The following is a 9,410-nucleotide window of genomic DNA, read 5'->3' on the forward strand; positions in this document are numbered from 1 at the left end:
GGAGAATGGCGTGAACCCGGGAGGTAGAGCTTGCACTGAGTGAGCCGAGATCATGCCACTGTGCTCCAGCCTCGGGGACAGAGTGAGATTCCGTCTCAAAAAAAAAAAAAAAAAAAAAAGAATAAAATGAACATGAATACTGTTCAAATACAACTTTGTTTATAAATAATGTAGCTTGTTTTATAAGTATTTCTGATCTGCACAGACTGTACCTCGACTTGGAGATAAGGGAAGGTATTTTCTTTTCTTCACTGCTACAGAAGAATCTGAGTGAATAACCAGGTGCCACCCTGCCATGTTTTAAATGGGCATGTAATTTAGACACACCAAAGTGCATACATCTTAAGTTGAAAATGTAAGTACAGTTTAGTGAGTTTTGACAAATATATACTCCTATGTATATTCCCCAGATCAAGATATAAAACATTTCCAGGCCGGGTGCGGTGGCTCACACCTGTAATACCAACACTTTTGGGAGGCTGAGGCAGGTGGATCACGAGGTCAGGAGATCGAGACTAGCCTGGCTAACACAGTGAAACCCTGTCTCTACTAAAAATAAAAAAAATTAGCTGGGCATGGTGGCGGACGCCTGTAGTCCCAACTGCTCGGGAGGCTGAGGCAGGAGAGTGGCGTGAACCCGGGAGGCAGAGCTTGCAGTGAGCTGTGATCGCGCCACTGCACTCCAGCCTGGGCAACAGAGAGACTCCATCTCAAAAAAAAAAATTTTTTTTCAGCAGCCAGATCTTTCTATCACCATCACCACCCTTGTAACAATACTCTGATTTCCATCATCATGGGTTCGTTTTGTCTGCTCTAGAATGTCATATAAATGGAGTGATACAGTATGTACTCTTCAGCATCTTGCTTTTCTCCCCTCCCCAAGACATTTTTGAGATTCATTCACGTTGTTACATTAGTAATTATCAGTAGTTAATTATTAGTAATTATTAGTTAATTATCAGTAGTTAATTATTGTTAATTATCAGTAGTTAATTATTAGTTAATTATCAGTAATTATTAGTAATTATCAGTGGTTAATTATTTTTTATTGCTATGTGGTATTGATATATTTCTGTAAGAATACAGCACAATTTGTTTATCCATTCTGCTGTTGGTGGACATCTGAATTCTCCAGTTTGGGGCTATTATGAACGCTACTGCCAAGGACATTCTAGTCTAGCACATGTCTTTTGGTAGACATAGGCACTCATTTCTCTCGGGTTTATAACCAGGAGTATTGTGAGGGTCCTGGAGTGTGTTCAGCTTCAGGAGATGCTACCAGTTTCCCAAAGTGGTCGCACCAGCGTAAGTCCCACCAGCAGCTGGACGGGAGCTCTAGCTGCTCCCCATTCCACCCTGGCCTTTGATCAATCCCAGAAGCATGAGGTTGCCAGCAATTTCCTGAGCATTTCACGTGTAGAAAAAATAGCTTTTTTTTTGAAACTCTCTTCTGAGAATTCTGAGGCTGGAGGAGTGTGGAGCTGAGGGAAGCCAAGAATGAACTTTCTTATCTCAAACGGGCTTAAGAAAAGTCAACGTTTCTGGCCGGGTGTGGTGGCTCACGCCTGTAATCCTAGCAAAGTGGGCAGATCACATGAGGCCAGGAGTTCAAGACCTGCCTGGCTAACATGGTGAAACCCCATCTCTACCAAAAATACAAAAATCAGCTGGGCATGGTGATGCAATGCCTGTAGTCCCAGTTACTAGGGAGGCTGAGGCATGAGAGTCTCTTGAACCCGGGAGGCAGACGTTGCAATAAGCTGAGATTGCACCACTGCACTCCAGCCTGGGCAACAGAGTGAGACTCTGTCTCCAATAAAACAAAACAAAACAAAAAAATAAATGAAATAAATTTTTAAAGAGGAAAAAACGAAGTCAAGTTTTCTGGAATCTGTAGTGATGATGAAGCCGGAATGGGGTCACCTATGTCTCAGCAAATCCGAAGCCTGATGTCACCACCCGCTGCCCCTGGAGGTGTTCGGCAGCTGAGAGAGGAGGTCAGATCTAAGGCCCGGCACTGATGTGCATAAGTGACCCCACTGAGGAGCCTGGAATGACAACATGAGGCTGAATGAAGCCCTAGGCCCATGACATGGGACTAGTGGGTGCCGGTAGCTTTTGGGAAAACATCCAAACTCCTTACCATGGCCTTTAGAGTGTGGTGTTCTCTGGACCTTCTCCTCCTCCCTGGCCTCACCTGCGTCTCTCCCTTGCTCACTAAACTCCAGGTGGTCTCTTGAAAGTGCTCATCTCAGGGTCTTTCCACATTCTATTTCCTCTCCTGACACTCTCCCATTTCCCTGCCTAAATCGAAGTCATCCCTCAGGGTTCAGCTTACAAAGAAGCCTTTTTCAATCCTCAAATTCAAACCAGACCTTCCTTAACATCTCATGTCATGTTCCTTATCTTTGCTTTCATAGAAAGTATCCCAATTGATAATGACATTTCCATGACAATTTGTTTAGGTCTTGTCTTGACAAAAGGGTCAAGTTCTGTGTAGTCATTGCTATGTTGTGACAGCCTAGCACACACCTGCCGGGTAGTAGGTAATGAGTAAATACTTGCCAGATGTGAACATGGGGAATTAAACGTTAATGACTCATTTTAGCTAGATGTGGTGCCTGTAGTCCCAGCTACTCAGGAGGCTAAGGAGTCAGGAGGATCACTTGAACCCAAGTGTTAAGTCCAGCCTCGGCAACACAGGGAGACCCTGTCTCTTAAAAAAAAAAAAAAAAAAAAGTTATTGATTCATTAGGTTGGTGATGAGCTGATCCTATTTGTGTCCCCAGATGCAGTCTCCCTTCTTCCTCTCTGCTCTGTGCCCTGAGGCTGCCTCTATGGGCTTCCACCCTGGGCTACTTGGCCCTTGGCCTTCTGAATGAGTTCAGCCAATGGGAGGTATCAGCAGGTGGGATGGTGGAAGGAAGAGGTTGGAGTATTTCTTTCCCAGGCTCTGACAGGTGCAGCTGGGCACTGGACTCCCCCTGAGAGAGAATGATTGCAGTTGTTCAGAGGCCTATGGTCCATTTTAGGGGATTAGCTAGGCACCTTCCTTTCCTGACTCTATATTCCTAGCAAGGATTTCTTTTTTAGGAAAGACAGAGGGTTTTGAATTGTGTAGTTCTTTGATTTTTGGGTTAGTCACCCACGCAGTAGCTAACCCATTCTGTGGCTTGCTCGTAGCCTTTGGTGAGGTTTAGCTGAGGCACTTGCAGATAACCTGTGGGTCCCATCATCATCCTCACCTGGCTCTAGCCACGAATAGTCAAAGAAAACTTCTCACTGAGTGGTCAGTGGCGTATCATCTGGTCAGCATCCACCCCAGAGAGCAGAGCTAGAAAAAAAGGGGAGGTTACAGTTCCTTCAGGCAAGAAGCAATTATTGTTATTTCCTGTTCTGCTTTATTCAAACTCTGTTCTGAGAGCCAAGTCAGATCACAGTCACCCCTGCTCTGGAAGGACTCACTGAGGCAGATTTGCTCAGTGTAAGGAAACTCTTTCCAGAGCTTAGACTCATTGGAAAATAGAATGGAGTTTTGTTGGTGGGGAATGATCTCTCTGCCCCATTGAATGACATTACAACATGAGCAGAGGTTGGCAGAAGTCAAGCAGCAGGTAAGGGTTGACTTAGGTGATCTTCTTCCAAGGTTGTTTTCAAATCTGGGACCCCACCAGAAATTTTGGAAACTGCAACCTAGAGAAAGGATGTTGCCTTTCTATTCAAGCAACAGTCACCCTGAAGGAGCACATCACTTAAACCCCCTTTCTAAAGGGGATAAGAAATCACCCAAGAGGTAACAATGTCCAAGGTAATGAGGAATAAACTGAGCAAACACATCTGGGGGATACAGTCCCAAGGGCAGATGTTAAGAGCCATGGGAGAGAGCTGACAATGGGAAAGGAATCAGGTGGTGGTGGTTTAGAAGCTGCCCTCAGAGAAATGGCAGTGATCAAATCCAAGCTCTTAGAGTTGTAAAACATGCAAGAAATAGAGTCTTATTTAATTCCCATTTTACAGCTGAGAAAACCGAGGCCCAGAAAGGTTAAAGGGGTTAGTGTGAGGGTGAATGGAAGAGGAGGGATTTGACCTGTGGGCTTCCTCTCCTACTATGGTGCTATTGTCTCTCCTCCTGCAGATCAATTTGTTGATCTGTGAAATAGATGGAATCTAGGCTCATCAAGGAACATTGTCCTTGCACCAAGCTGCTCTCCAAGGAGGGCTGGGTACCCCTGCTATAGTCACCAGTAGTTGAGAAGAGACACACTGGGTGCTCCTAAGCAGTCCCGAGCCTGCCTGGTCTCTTCCACAGGGTGGCCCAAGGCAGGCAGCTGGGACCCCCAGGCTTCCACCCAGCAGCAGTCATTTACTCCCACTTGCCTGCCCGTGGCACCAAGGCCCGAGGTGCCAGCTGTCTACTGTGGGAAGGAAGCGAAGGTCAGCACCTGTGGGAAAACTCATTTGCTGACCACATGGTTGGCAGGTGGGAGAGTCAGGGCCTGAGTGAGCCCTGCCAGCTGGCACAGCAGCTACCCAGGGGATGGGGGTGGTTTGAGTCCTCCTTTGCTTGTCCTTGAGGCGTGTTGAAACCTATTTGTCCCTCCCCTTAACACTTTCTCTTTTTTCAAGACAGGGTCTCACTCCAACACCCAGGCTGGAGTGCTGTGGTGCAATCTCGGCTCTGTGCATCCTCCACCTCCCAGGATCAAGAGATTCCCCCAGCTCAGCCTCCCAAGTAGCTGAGACTACAGTCATGCACCACCACTCCCAACTAATTTTTGTAGTTTTTGTAGAGATGGAGTTTCACCATGTTGCCCAGGCTGGTCTTGAACTCCTGAGTTCAAGCAATCCTTCTGCCTCAGCCTCCTAAACTGCTGGTATTATAGGCATGAGCCACCATGCCTGGTCCCCTCCCTTCATTCCCCCTGTCCTTCCCCTCCTGGGGCTAGCATCACCTCTCTCTAGGTCTCTGCATCTCCCTCCAGCTCATTTCCTAAAGTCCTTCTCAGCTTGAATCCTGTGGGTGATTCCTCACTGCCTTCAGATGCATTAGTCACGTGTCGGTTCACTCATTCACATTCATTTTCACATGGGTACAGTGTGCTAGAGCTCTTCCAGCCTTGAAGGCACAACAGTGAGCAAAGCATCCTCCTTCCCTGCCTTCATGGACTGATGGTCCCATGGGGCACAGGCAGTGGTTACCTATAAATACATACAGAATTACAAATGATCAAAAGCACTAAGAAGAGAAGGCAGGTGAGGAGAGCTATCATGTAATTTGGGCTTTATTTAAAGAGAATAACTCTGTGGAGAGGGGTAAGAATTTAGGTGGAGTCTAAGCACCAAAGCTAGGATGCAAGGGTGATATTTTAGTCCATTTGTGCTGCTATAATAAAATACCCGAGACTAAGTCATTTATAAAGAACAGAAATTGATTTCTCACAGTTCTGGAGGCTGGGAAGTCCAAGATCAAGGCACCAGCAGATTCAGTGTCAGGTGTGGGATGCTCTCAGCTTGAAAATGCTGCCTTCTTGCCGTATCCTTATATGGTAAAAGGGGACAATGAAGGATGAACGCATGGCAGATGAGATGGAAGGGCCAGGTAGCTCTCTGGAGCCTCTTTTATAAGGACATTGACAGAGGTGGAGCCTTCATGATTTAATCATTTCCCCAAAGGCCCTACTTCTTAATACTGTCACAATGGGGATTAAGTTTTGACATGAATTTTGGAGGGACATGAACATTTAAACCATAACAGATGGACATTGATATGGGTTGAATACAGGCCCCACAAAAAGATATGTTAGAATCCTAACCCCCAGTACTTCAGAACACGACATTATTTGGAGATAGGATCTTTACAGAGCTAATAAAGTTAAAATGGGGTCATTAGGGTAAGCCCTAATAGGATTGACATTCTTCTATAAAGGGGAAATTTGAACACAGAGACACACACATCCTGTGAACGTGAAGGCAGAGATTGCCAATGAATGGCCAGCAAACCATCAGAAGCTGTGGAAGAGGCCTGGAACAGATTCTCCCTCATAGCCCTCAGAAGGAGCCAACTCTGCCGACACCTTCATCTTCGACTTCCAGCCTCCAGAAGTTGGGGGAGACAATACGTTTCTATTACTTAAGCCCCTTGGCTTGTGGTTCTTTGTAATAGCAGCCCCAGCAAACTAACAGCTTCCATATGACCTCTGCCCAGCCTAATTTCTGCCAACACCGTTGATGCCTTCCCAGCTGATAATTGCCTACATAGAATGACACAAACAGTCAACACTTACAGTTCTGAACCTGCTTTTCCCCTCTTCTGAGCTTTTGCACCTGGGGTTCCCCATGCCAGGAATGTTTCCACATCTCCACCCCCACTCCCAGGTCTCCCAGCTTCATTTCTCCTCCAGTGCCCGGGGCTCCTTGCCAGCACGTTTCCGCCTTCATTTCAGGTCCCAGGTGAAACTCTCTCTGTTCGCACAGTCTGTGACATTGGACGTCTCTTCCACATTTTCAGTTCCAGATTATACTCTCCAAGATTTTTCAGATGCCAGTAAATATGTGAACTCTATTCTTTCTTAAAAAAACTCTCATGGGCTGGGTTAGAGGCGGCGGCTCACACCTGTAATCCCAGCACTTTGGGAGGCTGAGGTGGGTGGATCACCTGACGTCAGGAGTTCGTGACCATCCTGATCAACATGGTGAACCTCCATCTCTACTAAAAATACAAAAATTAGCCGGGCATGGTAGTGCGAGCCTGTAATCCCAGCTCCTCAGGAGGCTGAGACATGAGAATCGCTTGAACCTGGGAGGCGGAGGTTGCAGTCAGCTGAGATCATGCCACGGCACTGTAGCCTGGGCAACAAGAGTGAAACTCCATCTCAAAAAACAAACAAAAAAACCTCTCATGACCCCCTGGAATATTCCTATTGACTTCATTCTATTAAGCCTCAGTTCAGGAAACAAAAGTTCTGCTACAAATTATCACAACAAAAAGGAAGATTTATTTCTATAACTGGTAAAGATAGATTATCATCAAAATGGAAACACATAGTAATTTCTCAGAGAGAGTCTGCCCAGGAGCCCTGGGAGTTAAATACTCCTGTATCAGGGCAGACTCACCTATCTGCACATGGGAATCACCTGTGGGCTTTTTAAAGTGACCTGTGGCTTATGATTACCCTTTAATTGGTTGGAGTGGAACCTGGGATTTCTCTGTTCCTTTTTTTTTTTTTTTTTTTAAGCTCCCAGGTGACTCTGGTTTGCAGCCAGGATGGAGAACACGTGGCATGTCTTGATTGTGTTTGGGCTTCGTGCACCTTGGAATTTTATGCAGGGTATGGATTGGGTGGCATGGAGCCAACCTTAACAAGCATTGCTACCTAGCAGGGACCCCAAAGCTCTGCATGACTACGGCCTTCTGCTAACTTTGGGGTGTGCGGCCAGACTGTGACCACACTCCTTGGATGACCTTGCTTGCCTTATAGCACACTGACTTAAGGCTGGGGCCTTACATTCCCATGGTGCTGCTGGTTCTGTTAGAATCCAAGCTTGTACAACCCATGGCCCATGGGCTTTGAATGCAGCCCAACACAAATTCATAAACTTTCTTAAAACATTATGAGATTTTGTGCAAGCTTTTAATATTTTATTTTATATTTATTTATTTATTTTTAGCTCATCAGCTATCGTTAGTGTATTTTATGTGTGGCCCAAGACAATCCTCCTTCCAGTGTGGCCCAGGGAAGCCAAATGGTTGGACATCCCTGTAAGTTAGACCCTGAAGACAACATGAGAAAGGCAGGCCTCAAATGCTGCATTCATTTCACCCATGAGGAAGCTGTGGTCCAGACAGGTGGAAACCCCTTGTCCAGGGCCACCTGGCTTGACTAGAATCCTGAACGCTAGCTCAGTGCCCTTTTTCATTGCTTCCAACAAGACTGGATGTCCATCTGAACTTTATGTTAGTAAAGTCAATGTGAATACGGCATACTTTCACGGCCCCAAAGACTCTATCCATGTGCATTCTGAACAATGTGCCACTTTTGTTACTTAAAAAACAAATAGTAAAGTCCAATCAAGTTGGCCTCATGCAACCCCTTAAATCTAGAAACCTGATCAGATTTGGTCAGGGCCATAAAGACAGGGCAGGCCTACCCCAGAGAGGCCTGGACTCCGCATCTCCTCAAGTCAGGGTTTTAGGGCTGTGGATCTGTGGGTCTGAGCTTGGACTCCCCAGTGGCATCAGAAAGTGGACTGTAGACACCCACACCGATCAGTAGTCAAAGTTCACATTGGTGATCTTGGAACCTGCTGTTCTTTGCCTTCCTGGGGATTTTCTCCAGCTGCATAACTGATAAAAGGACAAAGGTTTCAGGAAGGGAATGTGGGAGGAGTGAGTAGGGGACTGGCCCCGCTCCAGCTTGCGTCTCCATCTGCTGCCTTCCCTGTCCGTGGAGATGCAACCATCTCTGCCCCCGCAACTGGGACCCAGGTCACCACCGGTCACTCCAAGTTTCAGAGCAGTGCCTTGGCTGAGTGTTTATGGATGTGGCCAACAGCCTTGGGGAGCCTCCCCAACTGGCTTCCTCTCTCCAGGGCTATAACCGCTTCTCAGTTTCCTTCCTATTTTAAAACTGTTTTTCCCAAGTCATCACCCATAGCTGTTAGTCTGGGAAGCACGGTCAGACAGACTCTCCTTGACCAGGGAGCAGGGGTCTCACCCACGGCCAACCAACCACACCCCCTCCCTTATACCTTGGTTCCAATCACTACCCTCAGATGATCCCTATCACTTCTGGGTATTGGCAGATGCTGCCTCCTCCTAGCTGGCCTCCCAGCCTGCAGTCTTAGTAGGACATCTTCCTTCTGTAGCAGGACAAGCTGCAGACAGAACTCCTCCGACACCAGATTAAAGAAGAAAGAGGTTTTTTATTTGGCCGGGAGCGTCGGCAGACTCGCGTCTTAAGAACTGAGCTCCCCCAAAAAGAAATACTTGGCCTTTTTAAAGGCTTACAACCTTAAGGGGTCCATGTGAAAGGGTCGTGATAAATCGAGCCAGCATGGGAAACGTGACTGGGGCCTACATGCATCAGCTAACAGAATAAAAAGTTTTACAATGCTTTTTTTCATACAGTATCTGGAATTTACAGATAACACAACTAGTTTAGGTCACGGGTTGATGTTATTATTACTACTTTTTTTAAACTCCTAGGTCCGGGTGGTGGTGCCAAGGTTGTCTGGCTATTTATCTTACTTTTGTTTCTCTCTTTCCTCCTGTCTTGTGAACTGGGCAAGGTGGGGGGAGGAGGGCAGCAGGAGTAGTAGTGGTCTCCTTCCTTCCTTCAAGCCTGGGCTTGTAACCACCCTCTCTGTGGAGCCCTCTCATCTTGCTCCTTCCCACTTCTGAAATTCCCTGG

Source organism: Macaca nemestrina, chromosome 9, assembly GCF_043159975.1.
Source record: "Macaca nemestrina isolate mMacNem1 chromosome 9, mMacNem.hap1, whole genome shotgun sequence".
Classification (NCBI taxonomy): Eukaryota; Metazoa; Chordata; class Mammalia; order Primates; family Cercopithecidae; genus Macaca; species Macaca nemestrina.